This window comes from Mauremys reevesii, linkage group 2 (genome assembly GCF_016161935.1).
Source record: "Mauremys reevesii isolate NIE-2019 linkage group 2, ASM1616193v1, whole genome shotgun sequence".
NCBI lineage: Eukaryota > Metazoa > Chordata > Testudines > Geoemydidae > Mauremys > Mauremys reevesii.
In genome coordinates, this window is record NC_052624.1 from 40,753,269 (window position 1) to 40,767,535 (window position 14,267).

The 14,267-nt window shown below is 46.6% G+C and overlaps 1 protein-coding gene across 13 annotated transcripts in view; it reads left to right on the plus strand.

Annotated features, from left to right (window-relative positions):
- Positions 1-14,267, plus strand: part of RSU1 (Ras suppressor protein 1) — a 190,241-nt gene that overhangs the window by 71,484 nt on the left and 104,490 nt on the right. The gene's annotated exons all lie outside the window — the stretch shown is intronic.

Here is a 14,267-nt window from a genome sequence, read left to right on the forward strand (position 1 = left end):
CCAGCCGATGAACTATGGATTTGTGATTTCTGCCATTATCACTAGTAACTTAATTTTCTTTAACCAAAAAGTAATGGTCTTCATTAGAAACTAAACCTCTGAGTGTGTAGCACATTTGCATTGCACTAGTGCATTTTGCGTTATGTGCATTGACTTCAGTGGAGTTGTGCTCATTTTCTCAAAATCTCCATTTGGGTTAGTGTGTTTTGATACCCTTCAAAAATGTCTTTTGGTGTAAATATGCAGCAGGATCAGTTATCGGTTGCTCTGCCTTCTGAATTGTGTCCTTGTCTCTACCAACTCCTATCAACTAATTGCTGCACGCACTCACTCTTGTACACCTCTACCCCGATATAACGCTGTCCTCAGGAGTCAAAAAATCTTACCGTGTTCTAGGTGAAACCATGTTATATTGAACTTGCTTTGATCGGTCGGAGTGCGCAGCCCTCCCTCTCCCCCAACCCCGCCCCCTGGAGCACTGCTTTACGGTGTTGTATCCGAATTCTGATACATCGGGTCACGTTATATCGGGGTAGAGGTGTATGTGTACACACTCTCTCTTGCTCTGTGTGTGTGTGTGTGTGTATCAAATAAAAAAAGATATTCTTTTCTAAATCAACAATTCTTTGTTTACACGTGTCGCTAAGTTTTGTCCTAAAGCCATAGGAAGAGTGTCTGGTCGTCTTCGAGTGCTTGCTCATGTTGATTCCATTCTAGACGTGTGTGCACACCCACATGCATAGTTGTCAGACTTTTGCCTTAGCGGTATCCATAGGATTGGCTATGGCACCCCCATGAGTGCCACGCTCATGCGTTGTTATATCAGGCGCCACCAGCCCTGCGCTCTCAGTTTCTTCCTCCTGTGGTGGTTGGTCAGAGTGCCTCTCTCCCTTGCTTCCCGGGTGGTGAGCATTTTCTTTACTCTTGGACCTTTGTGTTCCAGCTGTAAATAGTTAGTTATTACAGTACTGTTAAGTACTGTAGTTAGTCAGTTAGGGTCCCAGCGGGGACTTTGCCCCACACAGGGCATGCCCTGGTTGCTGGGTTTTAAACCCTGTGCTGACTGTAATAGGCTTATGCCTGTTAGTGACCCGCATGGTAGCTATCTGAAGTGCCTGGGGAATTCTGTAAGAATTTTGTCTGTAAGAACTTTGGTCCCAGGACACAGAAAGAACGTGACATTAATTTGCGGGCCCTCCTCCTGGAGGCTGCTCTTTGCCCAGCCTCAGAGCCAGCCCAGTCGGACACAACGCTCAGCACTTCAGCCTCTATGAATAGCGCACCCTCGGCACTGGGCTCTACCCAGCACCAATCATCTTTGTCGGTGCTCAAGAGTAGGGACCTGGCACTGAGCAAGTTGGACCAAGGGGCATAGGATAAAGGACCCTGCTCAAGTTGCCTGCCCATGCTGGGAGCCACAAGGGGGGGCACGTCCACGAGGGGACCTCTTAGCCCCCCCCACCCCTCCCCCCAGGGATCCTCCACTGATTCCAGGGAGCAGTAGGGGATCCAGACTGATGGCACAGTCAATGCCTTCTCAGCTCCCGGTTCCAGAGAGCAAAGGACTCTCCCACTGTAGCCGGCACTGCGTGCGGTGATGGACCTGTCAAAGGCTCCTTATGAGGGCAATCTACCTGTGAAGGCCTTCCAGAAGGCGAGTGAGCATCGCCAGTCTACGGAGCTGAGGCAGAGCCCTTTGTCGCTGCGCCCTGGTCTCTGAATCGGTCCAGGTCACCGGTTTGCCGCCACAGATCACCGGTACTGCACTCGCAGTTTCAGCATTCATGCAGTCTCTCACCCAGAGGGGAGTGCAGGTTGCCATACAGTTGGCACTGTTCATCTTTGCACTGATGAGCACCATCACAGAGACCTCGGGGACACTCTCCAACATGGCTTTGTTCCCCCTACTCCTAGGACCAGTCTGTCTATTCGAGGTACCAGTCACCCACGGCAACTGTTAGCCACAGGACTCGGGTGTCGACGGTCCCACCCTGGTCACCGGAGGAGGATTTCTCCAGCATGGAGAGGGAAACAGCACTGTTGCGACTGGGATCCTGAGGTTGCATCCACCTCAGCGATGCTGACCAGGCAGCAGGTCCAGTGGCCAGTGCAATGGCCTTACTGGAAAGCCGGGGGTGTGCTGGTTATACTGATGCCCCTGTCTCACCAATCATTGGTTGCCATGTCGGGCAAGTTCCAGGGGGCACTGAGAGCACCAGGCTCGGTGCATGAAGTGTTGGCGGGTGCTGAGATGGAAGAACAGGTGTCCACCCCAAAACTCTCTTCCTCTGCAGAGGATGATGCCCTGGGTCATTCTCCTCCACTCCAGACAAGCTGGTGGCAGAACCCTCCCATGCTATCCCACCGGATGATTTTAAGGAGCACCAAGCCCTGCTCTGAAGGGTGGCCACTAACTTAGGCCAAAAGTCAGAAGAGATGGCGGACCAATCAGACACTTGGTTCAATGTGCGCTCCGCGTCCACTCCCGCACGGATCGCACTCCTGATGCGCAAAGGGATCCTGAACATTGCCAAAGCCCTCTGGCAAACCCCGACCTCCATCCTGCCCATTTCCAAGATGGCCAAGAAAAAGTATTTTGTCCCAACCACAGGGTTGAATACTTATACACCCACCCACCTCCTGGGGTCGTTGGTTGTGTTGTCGGCAGCCAACGAAAAGAACAAGCAAAGGCATGCTAGTTCCACCCTCAAAAACAAGGAGGAAAATTTATTTCATAGCCAGTCTCCCAATTCTGAACCACCAGGCTCTTTGGGGCAATATAACTTTAACTGTGGGACTCCCTCCACAAGTTTAAGGACTCTATGCCCTAGGAGGTGGCCAAAGAGTTCAGGACCCTTGTTGAGGGAGGGTACTGCAGCAGCTCTGTGCTCCCTCCAGATGACATGGGATGAGGTTAATTCTGTGACCAAGATGGTCATGAGGCGCAGTTCCTGGCTTCAGACCTCAGGCCTATCCTAAGAGATTCAGTCCTCAATACAAGATCTCCTGTTGGATGGAGTTGGGCTGTTTTTGGAACAGACAGACATGAGGCTGCATGGTCTGAGGGACACTCGGACCACCCTCTTTTCCCTGAGGATGCATATGTCTCAGTCAGCAAGGAAGCAATTCCAGCTGCCCTCACCGCCAAGGCCTTGGCAGCCTCGGCAGGGCTTTGTGAGGAGAAAGGACACTGGTTTTAGTCGCCGCCACCCTTCCTCTTGTTCGTCTTGTTCCTCTTGTTCACCTGTACAACCTGGCCCAGCGAAACACCACTGGGCCAGAAGCAGGTGTTTTGGGTGCGCACTCCAGACCCACGCCCCTTCACCTCCTCAGATCTGCCCCATCTTTTTTTCCTCAGTTGTCTCCATCCCTACCCTTTGGCCTGGTTGAGAGTCACCTCGGACCACTGGGAGCTAGAGATTGTCACCGGGCTACACCCTTCTGTTTTTGCTTCCACCCTCCCTCGCCGCCTCTCTTCCCTGTCCCTCTTCAGGGACCCTTCTCATGAGCAACTTCTCATTCAGGAGGAGACAGCCTCCTACAACTGTGGGTGGTGGAGGAGGTCCCTCAAGAAATGAGGGGGAAAGGTTTCTACTTCCGCTATTTCCTGATTCTAAAAGCAAAAGGGGGCCTAAGACCCATTCTGGATCTGAAGGACCCGACAAGTACCTCAAGAAGTGAAAATTTCGCATGGTTTCACTGGCATCCATCATCCCCTCCGTGGATCTGGAAAACTAGTAAGCTGCTCTCGACTTGAAAGATGCTTATTTCCATATCTCTATTTTCCAAGGACACAGATAGTTCCTCCATTTTATGGTGGGCCAGCGCCATTTCCAGTTCACGGTGCTTCCCTTTGGCCTCTCCTCAGCCCCGCGGGTATATACAAAATGTATGGCCCCCAGTAGCCACTTACCTGAGGCATTGGAGGGGTCCAGGTCTATCCTTATCGTGACGATTGGCTCATCAAAGACAGATCGTGGGATCAAGTGCAGAGCAGCCTCGATCTGGTGCGTTCTACATGCCAAGACCTGAGCCTGTTAATAAACGAAAAGAAATCAACCCTCATACCAGTGCAATGGAAGAGTTCATCGGGACATGCCTTGATTACTCGTGGGTGAGGGCATTCCTTCCGGAGGCTTGTTTCTGAGCCACATCGGATAAAATCTCCCGTTTAAGGAGCCACCGCCTACACTTGCCTAAAGTTGTTAGGCCACATAGTTGCCTGTATTTACGTGATCCATCACCTCCAGCCACTACAGGCATAGTTGGTGTCAGTCTACATCCCCAACAAGCATGACCTGGACCTGGTAGTCAGGGTGCTGGACCACATCTGGTCATCACTGGCGTGGTGATTAGACCTCACATGGGTGTTGCAGGGAGTCCCCTTTGCAGCCCCGTCCCAGTTGCTAACTCTGGTGTCGGATGCCTCGGGCCTGGGCTGGGGACCCCACCTGAGCCAGGGCTGACCAGAGGATTCAAGGGGCCTGGGGTCTTCGGCGGCGCTGCCAAAGACCCGGCACTGCAGCGGGGGGGTCCTTCTGCCTCAGGACCCGCCACCGTGGGTCTTTGGGGCACTTCGGCGGTGGGTCCTGGAGCAGAAGGACCCCCCACCGCGGAAGATGCTCTGGGGGCCCCGCAAGAGTTTTCCAGGGCCCCCAGAGTGAGTGAAAGACCCGGCTCCAGGGGCCCCAAAAAACTCTCGTGGGGGCCCCAGGCCTGATGCAAATTGCCCCACTTGCCCCCTTCCCACCCCCCGGGCGGCCCTGACCTGGGCAAGCTCAGTATGCAAGGGTGCTGGTTGGGGGTCGACTGCTCCCTCCACGTAAATGTCAGGAGCTCAGGGCGGTTCGCTGGCCTGTCAAGTTTTTTGGTCCCATTTACAAGGCAAAGTGGTTCAAGTCCTGATGAACATCACCACCACAATGTTTGTTTTATATCAAGACTTCTCAACTTTTTTCTTTCTGAGCACCCTCCTCCCCCCGCCTCCTAACATGCTATTAAAAACTCCATAGCTCTCCTGTGCCACAACTGTTTTTTGCATATAAAAGCCAGGGCCAGCATTAGGTGGTAGTAAGCAGGGCAATTGCCCAGGGCCCTGCGCCCCGTGAAACTAAGTTAAGTACCACCCTGAAAATGCTGGGGCTGTATGTCCCAGGCCTGGCACATAAGCGGTTCAAATCTCAGCAGCCTCAGGGACAAGGGAGTCAGCCTCAGCAGGACCCCTCACAAGAAGGCCAAGGGCTACAAGTGCCGCCCGAATCACTCTCCTCCACCCCCTGCTCAGTCAGGCTCTACCCGGAATAAGCAAGGGCCAAGTGACCATTTTGAGGGTGCGCCAGAGGGCGACCTACCAGACTATTCCCTGGATCCATCTTCCTGTTTTTTTTCCAGCTGCCTTTCCCTTTTTCCTCCCTGCATGACCCACAATAACCTCAGCCCGCTGGGTCCTGAGCACAGGGGCGCAGGGCTATATTCTCCAGTTTCTTTCTACCCCTTCCTCACCCCTCTTCAGGGACCCTTTTCACAAGAGTCTCCTCATGCAGGAGGTTCAAGGATTGCTGCAGCTGGGGTGATGAAGGAAGTTCCTCTAGAGTACAGGAACAGGGGCTTTTATTTCCATTACTTTTTAATCCCAAAGGCAGTCTACATCCCATTCTGGGACCTGTAAGACCTCAACAAGTACCTAAAGAAGCTGAAGTTGTGCATGGTCTCCCTGGCCTCGATCATCCCCTCTCTGGATCTGGGAGACTGGTATGCCACCCTCGACCTAAAGGATGCATACTTCCATGTAGCAATCTTCCAAGGGCACGGACATTTTCTCCAATTCATGGTGGGACCTGGCCACTGTCAATTTACGATCCTCCCGTTTGGTCTGGCGACAGCACTGAGTGTATTTACCAAGTGCCTGTTGGTGGTGGCGGCTTACCTCAGGTGCCGGTGTATCCAGGTCTATCCGTACCTCAACAACTGGTCAAGGGCAGCTCCAGGTCTCGGGTCCAAAAGGATGTCATGGTACTGCAAGCCACATGCCGCTCCCTCGGCCTACTGGTGAACGACATAAAATCTGTTACTTTCAGTGAAAGGATAAAATTAATTGGAGCAGTGCTCAACTTGACCTGCACAAGAGCATTCCTGCCACTAGAAAGGTTTTGGACATTGACAGACCTTATCGCAGATGTGTCCGTGTTCCCCTTGACTACAGCCAGGGTCTGCCTGTGTCTGCTGGGCCACATGACAGCTTGCACATACGTTGTCCACCATGCCAGGCTCCAGATGTGGCCCCTGAAACAATGGCTGACAATGGTCTATTTCCAGTCCAGAGATCACCTGGAAAAGATCGTTACCATCTCTTCCCCCGCCCCCAACCACCCCAGCAATACTCACCTCACTGCAATGGTGGACTGATCATGAGAGCGTCCTAAAGGGAGTTCCATTCGACAGCTCCCCTCACTCCATTGAGTTGGTGTCAGATACCTCGGTTGGGATCCACACCTCTGAGATCTCCAGACCCCAGGTATGTGGCTCTCGGAGGAGATGGCGCTCCACAGAAATGTCAAAGAACTCAGAGCAGTCCGATTGACCATGAAGCGTCTTTCTACACCACCTGTCGGGCAAGGTGATGAGAGTCCTGATGGACAACACAGCCATGATGTTCTACATCAACAGGCAAGGGGGACCATGCTCATCAGCTCTCTGCCAAGAGGCACTCCATCTCTGGAGCTTCTGCATAGACTACAAGATCCACCTAGAAGCTTGTCATCTCCCTGGTGTCAAAAACACGCTAGCGGATCACCTCTGCAGGGCCTCTCCTCTTACCACAAGTGGTCGCTCCACCAGGAGGTAACCTACATGGTGGGGAACTCCCCAAGTGGACCTGTTTATCACCAGGCAGAACAGAAAATGTCATTGGTTTTGTTCTCAGCAAGGTCTGTGAAAGGACTCCCTCTCCAATGCCTTCCTCCTGTCATGGTTGAGGAGGCTGATGTACACGTTCCCTCCAATCCCACTCATTGCCAAGGTCCTGTCAAAGATCGAGACACAGGGCTCAGGTTATCATGATTGCCCCGGCATGGCCTTGCCAGCACTAATTTGGCACACTCATGAACCTGTTAGTGGCTCTTCCCTGGCCCCTGCCCAACCAATCAGACATGCTGTCACAGGACCCCGGTCAGCTCTTACTCCCCAACCTCACGTCCCTCCACCTCTCGGCGTGGATGCTGCATGGCTGAACCCAGAGGAGCAAACCTGTTTGGCGGTTCAACAGGTCCTCCTGGAAAGTAGGAAGCCCTCAACTAGACTTATCTGGGCAAGTGGACAAGGTTTTCCCACTGAGTATCCGAGCATAGTATATCTCCCTTGTGCTCTTCCATACAGGCGGTCCTGGACTACCTGCTCTATTTGAGGAACCAGGGCCTGGCACACTCTTCCATTAGAGTACATCTTGTGGCCATCTCCGCTTTTCACCCGCCGATCCTAGGAGATGTAGTGGTTTTTCACGACATGACTGTCAGATTCTTGAGAGGGCTCGAGACACTCTTCCCGCAGGTACGGGCTCCTGTCCCACAGTGGGATCTTAACTTGGTCCTCTCTCGGCTCGTAGGCCTGCTCTTTGAGCCACTGGGCTCCTGCTCCCTTTCCAGTCTGTCATGGAAGGTTGCATTCCTGGTTGCGGTGACATTGGCGAGACGAGTCTCCTGAGATTAGAGCCTTGACCTCAGAACCACCGTACATGGTCTACAAAAATAAGGTTCAACTGCGGCCCTACCCGATCTTCCTGCTGAAGGTGCTGTCTACCTTCCATATGAACCAGGACATTTTCCTCCCGGTGTTCTGTCCCACACCGCACAAGACCAGCAAAAAGAGGCATCTTTAAGCGCTGGACGTCCGAAGGGCCTTGGCTTTTTATTTACAATGTACCAAGCCTTTCTGTAAACCAACTCAGCTCCTCATTGCTACAGTGAATAGGATGAAGGGCCTTCCATTGTCCTCGCAGAGGATTTCCAATTGAATCACCTCATTCATAAAAACCTGTTCTGACCTGGTAGAGGTTCTGCCACCGCCGATTGTCAGAGCCCACTCGACTAGAGCTCAGTAGTCTTCGGTGGCCTTCCTGGCGCACATCCCTATCCAGGACATTTGTAGAGCCACAACGTAGTCCTCCATCCACACGTTCACGGCTCATTATGCCATCACTCAGCAGGCCAGGGATGACGCAGGCTTTGTCAGAGCTGTGTTGCAATCTACACGTCTGTGAACTCCTACCCATCTCCAGGGGTGCTGCTTTGGAGTCACCTAATATGGAATGGACGTGAGCAAGCACTCGAAGAAAAGACAGTTACCTTTTCCATAACTGGTGTTCTTCGAGATGTGTTGCTCATGTCCATTCTCTGGCCCACCTTCCTTCCCCACTGTTGGAGTTTCCAGCAAGAAGGAACTGAGGGTGGGGGGAGCCGGCGGAGTCCCTTATACCGCACCATGTGGGCACCACTCCAGAGGGCGCCAGAGCTGGTCCCGTACAGGTACTGCTGAGCGGAAAACTTCCGGCATCGGTGCATGTGGCGAGCACACACACCTAATATGGAATGGACACGAATAACGTCTCAAAGAACAACAGTTATGAAAGGTAGGTAGCCATTTTACTTTTGGTGTGGAGGGAATGGGTTTGTTTTGATTTTGTTTAGTCACCATGTCTGTCTTTATCAGTGTAGCAACTGTAGATGCTGACAGCTCTTTTTGTTTCACCATTGATAGATGAAAGCTGTTCTTCTGCTTCCTTAATTTTAGGTGTTTGTTTTAAAATATCATGACACTGGCATACTTTTTCTTTAGCCTTCTTTCAAAGCCATGTTTAATCGCATTCATTTAAAACAATATTTTGGAAACATACAGTATTTATATAAATGTAATTTTCTATAGATTTCTTATTTTAGAGTCCTGGAATTCTCCAGGAAGTGGAAGATGTGCCCTGTAATGAGTCTATCCAATTTCTGTGGCTAACTAAGGTTTCTAAACATACTGTTGCCACAGAAGTGTAATAGCAAATTAATAAGTAATTTTACTATATATATATATATATATATATATAGTAAAAAACTTGTACAAAGTTCTTCTTGGAATTTATCCAGGGATGAGCTGCTAAATAAACAAATGTTTCAATCAGATATTGTGTAAAACCTGTTCCTGTTTGTCTTTATCACAAAATATGGACATAGGTTGGTGTAAAAGAGGTGTTGCTGCTGATCAAGTCAGAACTACTGCTTACTAGACAACCTTTTCCTTTAATAGATGCATTACAAGGTATAACTTATGAATCTTCCAGTATTTCATGTTCTTATACTGGATTCTCACTTATGATATAGTGAAATAGCCTATTTCTGTGCCATGCATAATGTCAGAAATATATTAAATATTTAAAGAATGTCAGACTTTTAGGTTAATTTCTGAAAAGTCACATCTCAGAATCTAGATTTGTAATTTAGGCTTTATGTAAGCACATTTATTATGAGAAAAGGATTATGCTTTCTGTATATATTCACTGGTTAAAATTAATGAAGCATGGTGGTAGCCCTGTAATGTATTGTCATCTCTTGTCCTCCTTTTTCCTGTTTTTCCTTCCACACTGCCTCTTTACTTTCACTGATTGCATAATGTCTAAAATTAGATTGTAAACTTCTCATAGCAGAGGCTAGTCTTATTTGTTCTGGTCAGTACTTTTGGTGCTGTGTACAGTCTAGTGGATAGAGCAGTAGATGGAGACTCAGGAAATCTGGGCTCTGTTCCTGGCTCTGCCACTGGCTTGCTGGGTAGCCTGGGGCAAGTCACTTCACCTCCCTGTGCCTCATTTTGCCTTCTGTAAAGTCGGAATGATGATACTCACCTCCTTGGTAAGGTGTTATATAAGAAGTAGGTATTATGCAATACCTCACCATTTGTTGTAATAACTTGGCTGGCATCTTTCAGCCAACTCCTGGCTTCTTAATCTCATAAACAAAATGATACAGTAAAGAGAACTGTTCAAACTGCTTTGTGCTGTACATATTAGACAAATCGATTTTTAACCAGCAGATGTTACTTGCATGAAATCGCAGTAGTGCTGTTTACTTTTTTTTTTTTTAAATCAATCTTCACACACTCTCACTTTCTTTCTCTCTGAATTTCAGGTGGAAAAGGCATTTGACTTATGAGGGTTCATGGTCTGGGGCCTTGCAGAAAAGAGAGTCTTTAGGTACTCAAGATATCAATGGATGGGCACAGTACAAATACTAGAAGAGGACAGAATTTATTTGAATGATGAGAGGGAGAGGGGGCCTGGTGAATTGGGATAAGGTCATTCATAGAGTGGGAAGTATGGAAGAAGGCATGAACAAATGAGTGGGAGAAGGAAAGGACGGGCAACAGGACAAGAATCACTGGTAAAGTGAAAGGAGTAAAATGTTGACTTGGAAGAGAGACAATTGTTAACAAATTCCACTTTTCAGAATATTGGCAAGGGAGGGATAGCTCAGTGGTTTGAGCATTGGCCTGCTAAACCCACGGTTGTAAATTCAATCCTTGAGGGGGCCATTTAGGGATCTGGGGCAAAAATCTGTCTGGGGATTGGTCCTATTTTGAGCAGGGGGTTGGACTAGATGACCTCCTGTGGTCCCTTCCAACCCTGACGTTCTATGCTTCCATCCAGTATTGTTGAGTATGGCATTATTCAGTGTGTGAGTCAGCAAAGAGTAGAACCAGCCTGTGTGTTTTTATTTAGCAGGGACTACCTGTCATTAATGTAGGAAAGAAACAAGGAAAGAACAAATATATTCTTGCCCAAGAGGGAACAAGAACACACCTCATACAGTGCATTCTCTTGATTAGGAGGCTTGTCTGTAAATACAGTATGTGTGACTGATGAATGGAGGAAATGGCTGGGGGTGGATGTGTGGAATTCACAGCTTGTTTTTTATCATTTGTCTCTCCAAACCCTGTTCATGAGGAATGGTGGTGGGCAGTCATATATAAACTTTAAAGAGGTGTTGGCATTTTTTCCTAGCATTTAAAAGGTTATGTGCGGCAGTGTGAGACAAATAAATCATGATTCACTGCAACAACAGAGTTGCAGTCAGTTTATATAAATTGCCAAGGAAGCACTAAATCTGTCACTTTGTGTATTCTGACCATTTAACAATTGGAATGATGCTTGGAAAGAAAGCTGAATAGAAACAAGGAACCAAAGCAAAGTGGCGAATGCAATTAGTAAGATCAATGGTTGGTGTTTCGAAGTTCATTGTCTGATCATCTCAGTGGACCACAGTGTGATGCTATCTAAAAAATTACAGTAATGGGGGAGAAGGGTACCAAGCAAAAGTCTATAGTGTAGCACAGAATCATTGATAAAGCTGCAGTCATTTGTGACTGAAGAATGGGAATAAATGGTTTGACCAGCCCCACAACATTCACTGAGAATGTAACCTGTCGTTTTAGTTTCACTTGTTTCAGACCTAGCAAATATCATAATTAAAAAAAAAAATCTTACCCTGATGATATCCTCTTGTTAGTCTGAAGCCTCCACAGTTGGCTTGCTTACAAGCATGGGAGAAACAATGAATTTTCTACATGAGCACTTTTAATTAAGTTATCAACTTTTTCCAATCTGGGTATCAAAAGCAGTTAGCTTTTCGAAATGGCATTGAGTGTTGTATTAACCTATCAAATAGTTTCCCCATACTAAGGAAAATACTAAGCTTGTGACTATGAAATTCGATTAATATTTGCAAATCTGGGCATTTCTTTTCCAATTAGTCTTTTCAAAAGCTCTGTTTGTGAAGCTGGCCTTTTTTTACCTTGATTGGGATGTAGTGTTTATGTAGCTAAATATGCTATCCTGTAATATGTATCTTTTTCCCTTACAGTGCAGGAAAACTGAAAAATCCTCAGAGTAATTCTCCCATCACTTCTAAATTTTAAATAGCTAAATTATTTTCTTTGAGTAAAGGATCAAAGTTCAGGGATTTAGCGCAAGGAATCTTATTGGAAATCATCTATTCCTGTGTGTATCTGCCATATGAAAGAACTTTAAAGAGTCCCTGGTCTGAAATCTGTAACTTTAAAATTGTGTGCAAAATAGTGTAGTTACTACAGTTCTTTATTTGCATGTGAAAAGCCCTATGTGCATAGAGATTCATCAAGCAAATGCACATGCAGATAAGTGCTCAGTGTTTCAGACACACCTTTGGCTTCATTCCTTTCAAAATTTACCCCTAAAGTCAATAATTTAGACCATTCCTAGAACTAATCTTTCTCACATACATTGCTACAGTCTTGCTACACATACATTTTGTGATTGCTCAGTGGTTAAGTTAGAATATATCCACAGTTGAGCATAAAGCATATGTGCTCAGTGCTCTATATGTACTTGTGTTCAGTTCTCACACATAATGTCAGGTAGTGAATTTCCTTTAGATTTCATAAAATAAGCAGAGTTAGCCTTGGTTCATACTTGGGTAGGAGGTCTCCATGGGAAACCAGTGTGCTCCAGTAGTGATTCAGAAGACAATATTTATCCCTGTGAATATACACTCTGCTAATGCCTCAGCATGGTGTTGAATTTTTTTTATCCAAGCAAAATGAAGGCAAAAATTGTATGTTTTGATAGATCTCTAAATGGGGACAGGAGTGGTATAGAGTTAAACAGCAGAATGTCAGGAGCTATTCCATATTGGTCATGTGGCCTCCAGCACACTCTCTTGTTTATCCACAAGAGTGTCGTCAGTGGATGAGTGGGAGTTGGGAGGAAAGAAAAGTGGGCATTCTGCCGAGCTTGAAGCCCAGAGAAGGGATTGTAGCAGAAATGTTTCAGTCCTTACTTTAGACATCTTGGTAGAGCTGGCCAAAAGGACAGGTGAGAAATGTTATGATTTAAAATAAACAAAAAACAAAAAAAATTCCTTTAAATTTTGAAATTTAAAAAACTTTGGTCAGCTCTATGCAATAGTTTAAATACTGCTATTTTTTCTCTTCAGAAAAGCAAACTAAACAAAATGAGTTTCCCTTTTAAAAAAAAAAAAAGTTTGTGTGAAACAGAACTCCAACTCCTCATCTATCTGTATAAAGCATCACTGCATCCTCACCAGCATCACAGCACTGTTCTGCTCAGGAGTACTATGCTTGTGCCAACAGTCATTTAGTACTAGTGAGAAGCCTGGGTATCTTGGGAAAATTGGGATACCAGTTTCTAAGTGATTACTTTGGAGTGGCCGTTTGGTAACCTACCATTTAAAAAGTCATCCTAGAGATGTGCTCTGGATTTGGAGTTAAGGTGTAGATGAGAGAACAGCATGAAAAGCTTCACTGAACTTCATAATGATGTCCCTGGCTTATGGATAAATGACAGAATTTATCTTCCGAGGCCATCAACCTGATACTTATTAAAATATAAGAATAGAAAAATGGATTTAATGGTTTGGACCAGAATGAGTGTTTATTTTGAGAAAACATTTTTAGACATGTTTGAATAATACAGTTGTGTTGCTTAATAAGAAATGTTGGCTTGTTTTTCATTTAGAGGCAAGTGTAGTAGCTGAGACACCTTTGAACTCCTAGTTTGAAATTGCTATCAGCTTGGAAGTTAATCATTCTCCCATTGAAGGGACACTGTGCAGGAATCTCGAGTAACTGGGAATATCCTGTAGGGTGGTTTTAGATGTTGATAAAATATGTAAGCCATTTCAAGGTAAATTGGGTTGCTGATCCTTTAAGTCCATAATATTGGATGTTTTGTTAAAACTTCTTGATATTAAACTCCTTTGACATCACATTCATTCATTTTTCTTCCAAGAAAAGATGCTCACCACAATGGGCCTGTGACACAACATTCTTCTTTGATTCTTGCTGTTATGGATGCATTTTGCAAGGGCCATCAGTTTACTAGATGGGATCCCAGTAAGCCACTAAACTCGTGAAAATTTGCAATCTGTACTGAATAAGATATTGAAATGCACAACAAAATATGACTAAGACAGTGAAAATCTTCCAGCATCGTATTTGACCATTCAGAGAGATCACTGAAACTATTTTGTACATCTGCATTGAATAAAAAATTTGTTTCACTTACACTATGAATGGCAGATAACAGAATTTACCAAGACTTCAGTTTTCTTTAGATAGCTTTAAAAAGAAGAAAAAATTCAGATGAATCTCTTGGATTCTTGTCACAATGCTGTTTCTTCTCCAATTCCCCGTATCTACCCACGCAGTGGCATCAGCATGGTTGCCTTGGTACCTGCTCC